Below are 14,930 nucleotides of genomic sequence, written 5' to 3'. Positions count from 1 at the left end.
GGTACAGTTGAGCAGTCGGTTACTGTCAAGATTTACTGCTATGAGGAATGTTGTGGGTAAATTGGGAAACTGAGTCACAAGTCCATCCAATTTAGGCTTAATCAGTAAATTTTGCCTTTATGTATACTCAAGTGGGACCACATCCTGAAAGAAATATTTCCCAAACACCCTTTTCTGGCCTTCAGACAACCCCCCTACCTCATCAAGATCATCATCAGATGCAAGTTTCCCACAGACCAGGACCCACCAACACAAAATGGCACCAGACTGCCATAACAACAGAGGCAAAATCTGCAGCCATATATCACTGCTACAGTGATCAATATCTCTACAACACACCTTTCAAGATCCATGGTCTGTGATGGGGTTTCTACTCCACACAAGGCCTGAAGGGTTAAGATGGCCATGTGGGGCCTAGGCAATTAGTTGCTCCACCTGGAGGGGGACCCAGGGAGCAAGGAGGACTAATTAGAGACAAGGCCCAGCTGGACAGGAATAAGAGGGGCCTGTATAAAGCCTAGTAGCTGAGCAGAGAAGGGGACTGTAGAGAGTGACACTGCAGTCACTACCAAGGTGAGAAGCTGAAGTAGGAAATAGCCCAGGAATACAGCAGCGAGGTTCAGGAATGTGCAGACTTGACTGCTGGTTGTAGGGTCCCTGGGCTGGAACCCACTCTACAGAGTGGGCCTGGGTTCCCCTACCAGCCCCTGGGGAAATGGCACCATTAAGGGGCAGTGAATAGGAAGACTTCCTAGGACAGTGACTCTGGAGAGATTTTGATATCCTGGAAGGAGGAAGACTACAGTGACCTGACCGGAGGGCCAAGCCACAAAGTGAAGGTAGTTGAGCCTTGAGAGCGCAAGACACCAAGAGAGTGACAGAGTGCCACACAGGCAGGGGCATTGGCTTCTCAGAGCTAGTCCCCAAATGTGGCCCAAAGGCATGGGCATAGTTTGGGGGACTATAGGGGTAGTGCATTACTCTGCTCAGCCAGCAGGGAGGAGAAGGAGCTCTGTTCTTCCCATGCTGCCCCTAGGGTTGTCAACTTTCTAGTTGCAGAAAACCAAACACCTTTGCCCCGCCCCCATTAAAAGTCAAATTGGCTGCCTGCCCGGCTCCACGCAGCTTCCAAAAGCAGCCGGCACATCATTCTGGCTCCTAGGCATAGGGACGGTCACGGGGGCTCCAATCGCTGCCCCTGCCCCAAGCGCCAACTCCGCAGCTTCCATTGGCTTGGAACCTCCAAATATAGCAGTCAAACTATGCCTATGCCAGAAGGAGGCACCACCCAGCGGTGAGTAGAGTAGCCCTGTGACAGGGTCATACACATGCCTATCACAATGTGTGGTGTACCTCATCTAGTGCATTACAACTATGTGGGTGAAACCGAACAATCACTAAGCTCTCTAATGAACTCACCCAGCAATATCCTAAAAGGCAAAAACACCATATCACCCATGGGCGAACACTTTTCACAAAACAATCACTCCATATCCGACCTCTCAGTCCTCAAAGGAAACCTGCACAACATGTTAAAGATGAGCCCGGGAGCTTGAATTCATAACTGCTAGACCTTAAAAATCATGGCCATAAAGACGTTGGATTTATGGTTTATTACAATAATCTGTGACCCAATAACATCCCTTTTTTTTGTCCTATGACCGCAGGGGTGGTCCCTTAGAGTACATGTTAACTAGTTATGCTAAACAATCTGTTCCACCTTGTATTTAGTTGTGACACTCAGGCCTTGGCTACACATCCACGTTATACCGCAATAAAGCCACCCAGAGCGCTCTAACTCACTCCCGGTCCACACTGGCAAGGTACGTAGAGCGCTCTGACTCCCTGGCTAGAGCGCTGCTGGTAGTCCACCTCCCCGAGAGGGATAAGGTTTGCTGCATATTGGGTAAGATACTACAGCGTCAGTGTGAACGAGGAGTTACGTTACAGCGCTCTGATTGCCCTTCAGAACCGTCCCATAATCCCATTAACTGAAGTGGCCTTTCTTGTCTTTGTTGTGAACTCCGGCAGGAATGCGGAAGTGGCCCTTTCAAAGCTCCGTTTGGGAGTGCCAGCTGCTTATCAGCTCTGAGAAAAAAACAAACAGCTAATGTTTGCTTTGAGTGAGTGAGAGAGAGAGAGAGGGGGTCTGTACTTACAAGACAGCATGCTGACACACTCTCAGAACCCCAAAAACCCACTCCTTTCCCCCCCCCATACACACAACACACTCCACCCCACCCCCTCCCCATTTGAAAAGCATGTTGCAGCCACTTGGACGCTGGGATAGCTGCTCATAATGCACAGCTCCCAATGCAGCTGCAAGTCCTGCAAATGTGGCCACGCCAGTGCGCTTGCAGCCGTCAGTGTGGACAGACGGGAGCGCTTTCCCTACTGCACTGTATGAAGGCTGGTTTAACCCAAAGCGCTCTACATCTGCAAGTGTAGCCAAGCCCACAGTACTTTTCCCAGACCTGAAGAAGAGCTGGTCTCTTTCACCAGCAGAAGTTGGTCCAATAAAAGATATTACCTCATCCACCTCGTGACATCAGAAATTTGACATCAGGAATCATAACATTCAAAAACCAGTAGGAGAACGCTTTAATCTCCCTGGTCACTCAATAACAGACCTAAAAGTGGCAATTCTTCAACAAAAAAACTTCAAAACCAGACTCCAACGTGAAATCTGTAGCTTTTAACTACGTAATTGCTGTCCATACAGAGACAGTTTACAATCTTTTTAAATTTTCCTTTAGTTTTGAGAATTGAAAATATAAAGCCCCACACTTCCCCATTCTGCATGCTTCCTAAGTGCTTCATTAATTTGCTTCTCTGATATTTCCTGGTTTCTGTTTTTATCCCATATGGCACAGTCATTTGAAAACAAGGCAATGCCTATTCCTGCACTCATCCTTTGTGGGAGATTATCTATCATTACACTAAGATAGGGATGATGACACTTTCCTGTGGAGTGCCATTTGTGATTGCTAGAGTAGCCACAGATTGCCAAATCTAATATTTAGGAGTTTCTGTGGGAAAAGGACAGTCTGTAAATAAGGATAGAATTTGGGTGATAGCATCCTTACCCATTTCCACAGATGAGGCAGTTTTGCTATCCTTGAATCTTGGTATAGATGCAAGTACCTGAAGCTGAGGTTGTTACTCCAGAACATAAATACAGTCCTTGTGATACAGGAGGCCATTCTGTAGTCGGAACTTGGAGTCAGGTCAGGTACCCACATTGTTCAGGGTCTGGCAGATCTGGGTTGCAAACAGGTCATCGGAGAACAGGGAGCAGATTGAGGACATTAGATTGCTGTTTATCATCCTGTTGACAAAGTTGAACGCCTTGAGCACGATAGCCAAGAGCTCTTCGTCAGGCCTGGAGACCTGGTCAGATGGTCCTCTCCTTTCCTCTTCTTCTGATCCTAAAGGTCCTTCAATAGACTCTTATACAAGGCCAGATAGTTCTCTGTAGCTTTTGGTTGGCCTTTCTTGTCCCAATGAACTAATCATGCTTTTAATAAGAGATTCAGTACTGCTTCCTAAAACCTCAAATTTCCTGTTCCACAGCAATCTAAACGCTTCAATCCCCTGGCATGGATGTTGACCACAGAGATTGAAAAGTAGGAATTTCCCTCAAGTCCTTACTGCTCAGCTAAAATTTTGATGCCCTACCACTTCTAAAGTATTTTACAGAATTTGTAGAATTCTCTATCTAGAGAAATGTTTCTAGCCATCGGTTTGGGCTCATGAGTCTAGCTTTATTGCAAGAAGGGTTAAATTAAGAAAACACCAATTCTTCAAGTACCTTAAAGATCCAAGACTCTTTAAGAAGTTTGGTGTGATTTCCAAGGAAAGCTTTAGTCTCTTCCTCCTACCCTGCCACCCCCGCCAGGGCCGTCCTTACCCATACGCAAACTATGCAGCTGCGTAGGGCACCAGGAAATTTGGGGCACCAAATTGCCCCAAATTTCCTGGTGCCCTACGCAGCTGCATTCTGTTCCAGCGGCCAGCCCAATCCCCTGGCCAGCTAAGCCAATCAGGAAAGCTTCCCCCCCTTTCCTGCCCTGCGCCCACTCCACCCCTTCCCCATAGCCCCTGCCCGCGTCCCACCTCTTCCTGCCCCAGCCCCGCCCCCACTCCACCCCTTCCCCTGAGCTATGTCCCGGGGGACTGCAGCAGGGGTTGGGCATGCCCTGCACTCACTGGGCAACAGGAAGTGGAGTGACCCAGACCCAGCCCGCTCCACTCCATTGGCTGGTGCTGGAGGGCAGTTCCCCACTGCCCCCTAAGTCCCAAGGCTGGGACTTAGGGGGAAGTGGCTCCACTTCCCGCTGCCCCGTGAGTGTGGGGTCAGGCCCACCCTGCAATCATCAGGTGGCAGGAAGTGGAGCGACCTGGCCCCAACCCGCTCCATGTCGCTGGCTCGTGCTGGGGGCAGTTTGCCCCATCCCCCCCAAGCCTGCTCCTGCCCCCACAGACCTTGGGTGCAGTCGTCCGTCCCCTCCCCCCCTCGCAGAGGCCTGGGACCAGCCCCCCCCACGGGGGTGCTGCGTAGGGTACCACAATGTCTAGGGTCGGCCCTTCCCCCAGGGGTAAGTCTAGATTTAATTCTCCTTCTCCCCTTTGGAATCTTTGAAAAAACCCTCTGTGTTCCCCCCCTTGAAAATGCAGCTACTTTTTCTTTAGACAGTTTAACTTTTAAAATTGCTTTCCTAGCAGTTATTGCATGCACTGGAAGTACAGGTGAATTAGCAGATAACCTCCTGGGTGAAAAGCCAGTGATTCTTTTTCTACTTTTCTCCTAAAAGTTTTATCTGCATTTCACATGAAGTGTAAATACACCTTTTCCCCCTTCTGTGAGTTACACCATTCCTTAGATTTTTTTTTGCAGTCTAAGGGCACATCCACATGCCAACATTTAACTGTGTGTAAGCCAATTTGTAACATGGTTGGCTTTTAATATAGATTAGCATCTGTCAAAGGTTCATAGAATATCAGGGTTGGAAGGGACCTCAGGAGGTCATCTAGTCCAACCCCCTGCTCAAAGCAGGGCCAATCCCCAACTAAATCATCCCAGCCAGGGCTTTGTCAAGCCTGACCTTAAAAACCTCAAAGGAAGGAGATTCCACCACCTCCCTAGATAACACATTCTAGCGCTTCACCACCCTCCTAGTGAAAAAGTTTTTCCTATTATTCAGCCTAAACCTCCCCCACTAAAACTCGAGACCATTACTCCTCGTTCTGTTATCTGCTACCACTGAGAACAGTCTAGATCCATCCTCTTTGGAACCCCCCTTTCAGGTAGTTGAAAGCAGCTATCAAATCCCCCCCTCATTCTTCTCTTCCGCAGACTAAACAATCCAAGTTCCCTCAGCCTCTCCTCATAAGTCATGTGTTCCAGTCCCCTAATCATTTTTGTTATCCGCTGGACGCTTTCCAATTTTTTCACATCCTTCTTGTAGTGTGGGGCCCAAAACTGGACACAAGTACTCCAGATGAGGCCTCACCAATGTCGAATAGAAGGGAACAATCACGTCCCTCGATCTGCTGGCAATGCCCCTACTTATACAGCCCAAAATGCCGTTAGCCTTCTTGGCAACAAGGGCACACTGTTGACTCATATCCAGCTTCTCGTCCACTGTAACCCCTAGTTCCTTTTCTGCAGAACTGCTGCCGAGCCATTCGGTCCCTAGTCTGTAGCGGTGCATGGGATTCTTCCATCCTAAGTGCAGGACTCTGCACTTGTCCCCGTTGAACCTCATCAAATTTCTTTTGGCCCAATCCTCTAATTTGTCTAGGTCCCTCTGTATCCTATCCCTACCCTCTAGCGTATCTACCTCTCCTCCCAGTTTAGTGTCATCTGCAAACTTGCTGAGGGTGCAATCCATGCCATCCTTCAGAGCATTAATGAAGATATTGAACAAAACCGGCCCCAGGACTGACCCTTGGGGCATTCCATTTGATACCGGCTGCCAGCTAGACACGGAGCCATTGATCACTACCCTTTGAGCCCAACAATCTAGCCAGCTTTCTATCCACCTTATAGTCCATTCATCCAGCTCATACTTCTTTAACTTGCTAACAAGAATACTGTGGGAGACAGTGTCAAAACCTTTGCTAAAGTCAAGGAATAACACTTTCACTGCTTTCCCCTCATTCACAGAGCCAGTTATCTCATCATAGAAGGCAATTCAATTAGCCAGGCATGACTTGCCCTTGGTGAATCCATGCTGACTGTTCCTGATCCCTTTCCTCTCCTCTAAATGCTTCAGAATTGATTCTTTGAGGACCTGCTCCATGATTTTTCCAGGGACTGAGGTGAGGCTGACTGGCCTGTAGTTCTCAGGATCCTCCTCCTTCCCTTTTTAAAGATGGGCACTACATTAGCCTTTTTCCAGTCGTCCGGGACCTCCCCGATTGCCATGAATTTTCAAAGATAATGGCCAATGGCTCTGCAATCACATCTGCCAACCCATTTAGCACTCTCGGATGCAGTGCATCCAGGCCCATGGACTTGTGCTTGTCCAGCTTTTCTAAATAGTCCCGAACCACTTCTTTCTCAACAGAGGGCTGGTCACCTCCTCCATATGCTGTGTTGCCCAGTGCAGTGGTCTGGGAGCTCACCTTGTTCGTGAAGACAGAGGCAAAAAAAAAAAAAAAAAAAAAAGCATTGAGTACATTAGCTTTTTCCACATCCTCTGTCACTAGGTTGCCTCCCTCATTCAGTAAGGGGCCCACACTTTCCTAGATTTTCTTCTTGTTGCTAACATACCTGAAGAAACCCTCCTTGTTACTCTTAACACCTCTAGCTAGCTGCAACTCCAAGTGTGATTTGGCCTTCCTGATTTCACTCCTGCATGCCTGAGCAATATTTTTATACTCCTCCCTGGTTATTTGTCCAGTCTTCCACATCTTGTAAGCTTCTTTTTTGTGTTTAAGATCAGCAAGGATTCACTGTTAAGCCAAACTGGTCACCTGCCATATTTACTATTGTTTCTACACATCGGGATGGTTTGTCCCTGTAATCTCAATAAGGATTCTTTAAAATACAGCCAGCTCTCCTGCACTCTTTTCCTTCTCATGTTATTCTCCCAGGGGATCCTGCCCATCAGTTCCCTGAGGTTGTCAAAGTCTGCTTTTCTGAAGTCCAGGGTCTGTGTGAAGTCCCTTTTGGTGGCACATTTTCACTGAACTGGCTCTCCTCTATTTAACACCTGCTAGCCCAGTCCATCAACTTAAGATAAAATGAATCAATCAGCCCTTAAACTCCAGGAATTGCACTTTGGACTTTATCAGGTCCCTGGAGGCAGCCTAGTGCAGGGCTGTTGCCCCTCTGTCATCCCAGGCTCTTCTGCCTCCCATCACTCTCTGTTCTCCTTCCTTTATAGCTGGGCTTGTTTTTCTTATTGATCTCAGCTGTGGTGTGTCTCTCCACGATTAGCAGTTCTGACAGCTGTGCTGAGATGTGGTCAGCCTAGTGGCCTGCAAGTGGAGGATGTTTAACCCACACACCTCCTAGGTGTGATGCTCTGTCCCATCGAGTGCTACCAAGACCACTTAGAGAGAGGTTAATGAGTTTGCTCTACAACCTTAGCTAAGGGCCCTGGGGCTTTTAGCTCATGCAGTAGAGGCTCATGCATTTGGCTCCAGAGGTCCCAGGTTTGATCCCACCCGCCGACGACCGCGGTCTGTCAGTGTTACAGATGCTCTCCTCTGTGTTCTGCATGGGGTTTGTAAACCCCATTTCACAATGGCATGGTTAATACTGGATGGGTGTCTCTGGCAGTTAATCATATTTCACCCCTATTAGAGGCAAGGCTGGTTTGTGGCTCAGAATTAGGGCTTGAGTCGTGCTGGAATGTCATTCTGACACTTTTTGATAGACTTCCAGTACTAACATTTAGGAGTGTGTTCTGACACACCTGTGTGCACACTGTGTGCATATATAGACCTAAGTGGTCATATAATTGGCTTTCCTTTCTCCCAGTTCTCCCTGCAGTAAGAAATACCATAATGCATCGTCCCATGTGCAGCTGGTTCTGGTCTGCTGAAGCAATATATGCTAGCTGCCCAAACTTTCCTAAAAAGCACTGGCACAAACATGGATTGGCAATGAGGTGAAAGTAGTGATGTGACAGGGTCTATCAGGCATCCTCTGATCCCTGCTGGAGGCATCACCACCATGACACCAAGGAAAATCCACTCAGATCAGGTGACCAACAAGACAGTCCTCCAGAGGTCTAGAAGGGCCAGGAGGAAATATTGACCAATCAAGCACCATCAGGCTAGTTAAGAAGACTTGCCTGATTTTGCTCAGGGGCAGAGCTGGGTGAGTCTGGGACAGAGGAAGATCTCCTCAGGGCTAACCCAGGCCAAGACCGGGGTTTTGGCCTACACACTTGCATTTTTAAGGGATATTTTCCCCTGTCTTTGTTTAAAGATGCAGACAGCCAAATCCTGAGTTGCTATTTTGACACTTGATTGTTTAGAGGCTGATGCCAAGTTTATGGCACAGGCTACGCTGCCCCAAGCAGGCAGCCAAACCATGCAGATTAAGGTGGGGAGTGGTTGCAATACCAGACGTGACCCTGAAGGGGCACTGCAAAGCAATCGCATCTCCCACAAATGCACCTATGTAAAATATGGTGGCAGATAAGTAAGCCCTTTCATTTTCAGTTTAAACTGATTTTTACAAAAAAATCCCAAGTTTTATCAAATATATTATTCAGTTTTTTCTGATTTTCACCCTACTTTTGTATCATTCAAATATATAAAAAATAACTTGTTTTATTAGGAAAATTCAATACATTGCATCATATATAACGATAATACATTAATTTGTGTACAGATGCAAAGCTGCCTGTTGAAGTATGGCTATGTATTAGTCTAGAAGATACACACAATAAACAAACAGGCACACACGCAATCTATGAAGTGTGTGTGCATCTGAATGTACTGATGAATCTTACACCCACCATGTATACATTTCAAGCTGCTAGCAGATAACGGTTTAAAGATTTGACACACTAAAATGGGAAGAAAAAAAATCTGTATCAGAATACATTTCAGAACACAAGGAAATATTCAGAAATTTAAAAAAAAAACAACCCCAAAACAGAAGAAAAGGATGAAGTTGAGTGTATGCGCTGCAAATGGTGTGGCCCAATTATTAAATGTAAATATTTATAGGCTAAAAGTTCTAAGTCTACAACAGTAAACTGTTTATTCAAATGAAAAGTTTTATTTGGGGATCAGAGATATATTGTTTTCTTAAACTCAGAGGTGGCATTGTGTTTTGAGTTCTGTTTTAGTTCTGCAGCAAACCACATTGATTAATGGAATTCAAAGTATTCATCTACTGAATACTTCCCCCCCAACCCATCTTTCCATCCACCAAAATAAACTCTGATATTTACCCAGAAAAATTATTAATAATTTTTTGCACTGATTTTCACCAGTTTTTGTTGTGGTGATAACAAACACTGATAAATTCCTGGGAAAAATTAAATAAAATAAAAACTGAAAACTAAGGACCTTACAGATCAGCTGCTGCGCTGGCCCAGACTGAACCCATGACTTCTGAGCAGATAATATGACTGTACTAACTAGTCACAAAATCACTGTTTTTGGTGGTGGTTGTGGTTAGGCCCTTAATGTTCTATTCAGCTTTAACTAAAGGCTCAGACTATCAGACTCCATACCTCAGCCTTGGTCTTATCAAGTCCCATCACCCTTGCTTTGTGCTCACTCCCCATGGATAGTTCCTGCTCTCCTTGCTTCCAAGGTCAAACCAATTTTTAAATGCCACAGTTCTCAGGACCCCAACTCAAAAACTCATGTAGAAAGCAGATTTTGAAGCTCTGATCGTACCAGATGACTGCTTTGTGCAACAGATATGTTCCTATACAGAATCTTGTATCTGAAACTGTTTCCTATTCAGAAGCCCAGACTAGCTTAGGTAGAACTTCCAGTCAGTGTAAAACAAATGTTTTGGGGAAAGACTGTGATCATAGCACTGTGGCCTTCGCATTATTTCTCAGCAAGACCAACTTAGCAGACCTAGATAGCCTGGGGAAAATCTTCAGAGCCACCATTCTGAGATTCTTTTAAGAGACAAAATTATACCTGCATGAACTATAATGTATCTGTAACACCGACAGACTCTGGTCATCAGTGGGTGGGATTGAACCCGAGATCTCTGGAGTTTAGTGCATGAGCGTCTACTGCATGAGCTAAAAGCCAGCTTGCTGTTAACTAAAGCTGTAGAGCAGACTCATTAATCTCTTTCTCTTTAAGTGGTCTTGGTGCCACTAGATGGGATGGAGCACCACACTCAGAAGGTGTGTGGGTTACATACCATCAGATATGTACTAATTCTGTCTAATCTATCTCTGCTCCACCCCACCCTGTAAACTATCCATCTGTTCATCCCTGCTTTCTCCACAACTATTCATCTGTCCCATGATTATTTCTGACTCACTGTGGCTGCGAAATAGCAAAGCACCAAGCGGGGGGGTGGGGAGGGGGGTGTCAGGGGGAGAGATCATAGCTGATGCCAACAAGAGTTCAGAAAAGTAATGGTGCAGCTCCCTCTGCAGCTGGGGTTGAGGTTGCTTCATATACTGAGATCAATTCATGGTGATGTTCAGTTTGCCACAGAGTGCCCAGGGGCTTGGCTACAGGGTACATACACACTACCTGTGACTGGAAGTCTCTGATTGCTGGAAGAGGGAGCTATTACACTTTAATATATGGAATTTTGTTTGGAAGAATAGAAAAAGAGGAGGGAAGATGATGGACAGTTACTGGTACATAATATATTTACTCTGAATTACAGCTGAATGATTTACTGATTCACTTTGTTTTTGCCACTGCCAGCCACATTCTAAGTTTAATTTAAAATAAGAAATTGGATATTTTAAAGCCTATAGGATATTATTAAAATTAGGCATCCCTAAACTCTTGGTGTAATTACCTTTTTATGCATGGGCAATCAATGTTTGCCAACAGTCTAAACTTTAATAGGCATATTTATTTGTATTTGTGCATTAAAATGGTCATCTGTGTCCATAATTTTTAACATTTTTATCTGAACTAGAAGAAACGCAAAGAGAACAGTGGATTTAGGCAATGTGTAGCTGTCTGTTTGCTAACAGGCATATGAAGCTATCCACTCAAGGCCAACCTCTAATACAGTAGCAGCTATAGGCAAAATTGATCACCATATAGATCACCTTCAACTGTCCTGAGACCATTATGGTCACTCATCAACAAGCCAGTTTTTGCACTGTTCTGTCCCTGTAGAGTGTCCGCCACCTATTTCCTTCTCCCTTGGGGGGTAGCTCAGTGGTTTGAGCATTGGTCTGCTAAACCCAGGGTTGTGAGTTCAATCCTTGAGGGGACCATTTAGGGATCTGGGGCAAAAAAAATTGGGGATTGGTCCTGCTTTGAGCAGGGGGTTGGACTAGATGATCTCCTGAGGTCCCTTCCAACTCTGCTATTCTATGATCCCTGCTCATAACTGGGCATAAACCAGATACCTTATAGAGGAGGAAACAAAGCAGCTAAGGGACAGAATGTATTACTGAGCTGAGTGGGAGGAAAGGGAAATTAGGAAAGCTTCCAACTCCCTTTCTCCACATGGGCTAGCCCTACTCTGACATCTCTAAGGCTTTGTCTTCACTAGAACATGAGTTAGCTAACTCTGGGTAAAATCCTAGGGAAGACAAGGCAGTTTACACATGAGTTATCAGATCAACTTGAAGAGAGGGAAGAGACTCTATGAAGACTCACTTCTAGTGTCCTTGTAGTGTAAGCAGGACACTACTTACTCATTACCATTAGAAGGTACAGGAGAGGTTCACTACCCATGATTAACTCAAAAGTGTATTTAACGCCTAATCCAAAGTCATTAAAGCAAATATCATTATAAAGAGCCTGGAGAAGAAACCGATCCATAGTAAATATAAAATCAGTTCAATGGAAGTGAATCAACTCCGGCTCCAGCTGAAACTGTATTTAATATCTAGAGAGAAGAAACACTGCATTTGATTTTTGTATATCTTTCTGTTTTAAATCCCACCAACCTGCTCATCACTTTTTGTTGTCTGCCATTTCTAACAGAAACATGGAACCATGGTCAATCTTTTGAGGTCAACGCAGTGTGAATGTAGAGACATCATGTCAGTAAACAGGTTAGTGGCATATGGGTCTTGGTAGTTTTGGCACACTAGCGGCAGCGGTGCTCTCTGTGCCTTTGTTACCCTCGGGAGTGAGATTAGCTAGAATCACCACCACTTGTGGAAAATAGTGCCAATATTCAGTGCCATTTTCCTATACTTGTACCTACAGAAATAGGGAATGAAATTGTATTGTTTCATACAATCAAAAATCTTTCCCCCTCCTCCTCCTCTTCTTCCTCCTCCTCTTCCCCCATGCACCCCCTTCCCCCCACTCCTGGCGCACCATGGCTGGGGCTGGAGAGCGGTACTGTGCTGCTGGTACCCTGAAACTGCTCAGGCCCATATACCTGACAACAGATGGCGGACAACAAAAGAGGGCCAGGCGGATTTGTGGGCTTTAAAAAAAGTTGTGAAAATTAGGTGATGTGGCTGGCATTAGAGGATGGAAAACGTTACATGATGGGAACATGATGCCTAGATCCCTCTGTGACTCATTCCTACCCTACAACATGTTGCAAAAATTTCCCAAATGGCATTGCACCAGACAGTGGCACACGGGGAAACCTATCCATAATGCACCACACTTCATTGTCACAAGCATTCCTGGTGAATATTAGAAGTGCCAATGTTAAGCACTCAAGTATACCTGCGCACGAGCGATTTATTAACTTTGGTGGCTGTACGCCAATGTAACTTGCGTCGACCAAAGTTTTTAGTATAGACATGGCCTAAGAGAGGTTTTCCAAATCTTTTCTTTAGGCTGTGCCTACACTACAGAGCCTGTGCCTGCATAGCCATGTCAGAGTAGCTATGCCAGCATAACCCTGTAGTGTAGATGCAGCCTACACCAATGAGAGGGGTGCTTCTGTCTGTGTTGGAATACCACCTCCCTGAATGATGATAGCTACATGTATGGAAGCATTCTTCCATTGACATAGTTGTGTCTACACTGGGGGTGAGGTTGGCATAGTTACATCCGTCAGGGGTGTAACTTTGTTGACTTAACTTTTAAGTATACACCAAGCCTAAAATGTTTCCCAACCCTTTACATGTTAATAAATGCCTCAACGATCAGCTTCCCCCTGAGTCAGGTTTATGTGAATTACCTCCCTTCCCTTTTGCATCCCTGTGACAATTAAACTGATTGCTTTCATGGAAAAGAAATGGGGAAAGCTTTTATTGTAGTGTTCTTTCAGTGTAATTTACCAGCTGGTAACAAGTCGAACCAGTACCTGTGACCAGCCAGCTCTCCCTTCGTATCCAGCAAGTACTCTATGCACTACTGTTTGGAAACCTTAGGTGTAAATTACTGAGGGAGAGGGGCAGGGAGGAGGGTTGTGAGATTAAAACTAGAGCTGGTGAATCTCAAAATTTCCATTCCACAGGAAATTCCAACATTTTAAAATCTCTTTTAGTCCTGAATCAGAATGAAAAAAGTAAAAATTTCAAAATTTCCTGCACAACAAAATTTTTGAAATGTTTGTTTTGGAAATTTCAACACTACTTTATCAAAACTTTTATTTATATTATAATATAAAAGTCAGAATGATAACATTGAAATGAAGCACTTTGCAAGAGCCAGAAGAGGGAGCTGAGGGCAGCACACCTTCAGGGCTGTACTGTGACAACAGGGTACTCTGTGACACCCCTTGGTCACAAACCAACAGCTATTTAAGGCTATATCTACAGTTAATTTCCTCTATCAGGTGTGTTTTTCTTCTCATAGTCATTCTTGACGTGGTCTGAAGCAGCAACTGGAGACAGACCATAAAAAGGTTTGTGACACCAGGGCTATATCAGGTAGGTCCTCTCTAGTTGTAGACTTCCAGCTTTCTTTAGATGTTTTAAATAACAAAATCTTATCTTTTTGGGGTGGGGGTGGGGGAAGGAAAGAAGGACAGGAAGGGAACCCCTTCCCCCTCAAACCACTCAAACTAAACAAGTCAAAAAGAAGCAAAACTCCCCAATAGGCAACTTCAATCCAAATAATAAAAGGAGATGGAAAGGTTTGTTAAACTGAGAGAAATCCATTGGAGATACTTAACCACATGATAGCAGACAACTTTATCCTGACAAAAAGTTAGAGCTTATGTAACATTAGGAGAACAGAGTGGAAAGCTGATTATAGTTGGAGTTTATAGAGGGAGTCAGCATCATAAAATTGGTTTTACATCTGTTTCCCCTTGTTGATGGCAGAAAGACAGCCCATGTCCAGACTAGATAAGACATACGTTTTAAGAAAAATTATATGATTATTTCCTGCATGTATTTTGTAATATCTTGTGGGAAGAAAAATTTTAACTTTTAAAAGTAAAAGTTAGAGTAAATTATGTAGTTTTCAATATTTTACAACAAAATATGTAAATTTAAACATATGGTCATCTTTCCAAGTCAATTGACCCGAGCTCTGAGACTCAGCGCTGCAGGTTTTCTTTGCGGTGTTAGACATACCCTTGGTACCACGCCTACTGTTCCCAAGGAGCCAGGGGCCACAGTTCCAGAGGGGATACATTTCTAGTACAAGAGTCAGAACTGCTGAGGTACACATCAGGGGTGTGGATTTTTCCTACAACTGAGTAATGTAGTTATACTGACCTAATCTCCTAGTGGAGACCATACCTGAATTAGTGCAAACTTGTGTTTAGAAAAAAGCCTTTGTTTCATAAAAAGTAATGGACTGTTCAACACTGATATATTTACAGAAGGATATCTCCTATTTCACCTACCTTTCTAGTGGATTTA

At 44.8% G+C, this 14,930-nt stretch overlaps 1 long non-coding RNA gene across 1 annotated transcript; it reads left to right on the top strand.

The window, feature by feature from the left end:
- Window positions 1-561: 561 nt before the first annotated feature.
- On the top strand, window positions 562-13,949 carry LOC122464239. The gene is made up of 3 exons (XR_006288181.1): window positions 562-839; window positions 12,130-12,200; window positions 13,915-13,949. It is a non-coding gene; the product is annotated as an uncharacterized LOC122464239 (long non-coding RNA).
- Window positions 13,950-14,930: the final 981 nt, after the last annotated feature.

This window comes from Chelonia mydas, chromosome 2 (genome assembly GCF_015237465.2).
Source record: "Chelonia mydas isolate rCheMyd1 chromosome 2, rCheMyd1.pri.v2, whole genome shotgun sequence".
In the NCBI taxonomy this organism is placed as follows: Eukaryota; Metazoa; Chordata; order Testudines; family Cheloniidae; genus Chelonia; species Chelonia mydas.
The sequence above is the reverse complement of the archived record's forward strand: the minus strand, read 5'-3'. Positions and strand labels throughout refer to the sequence as shown.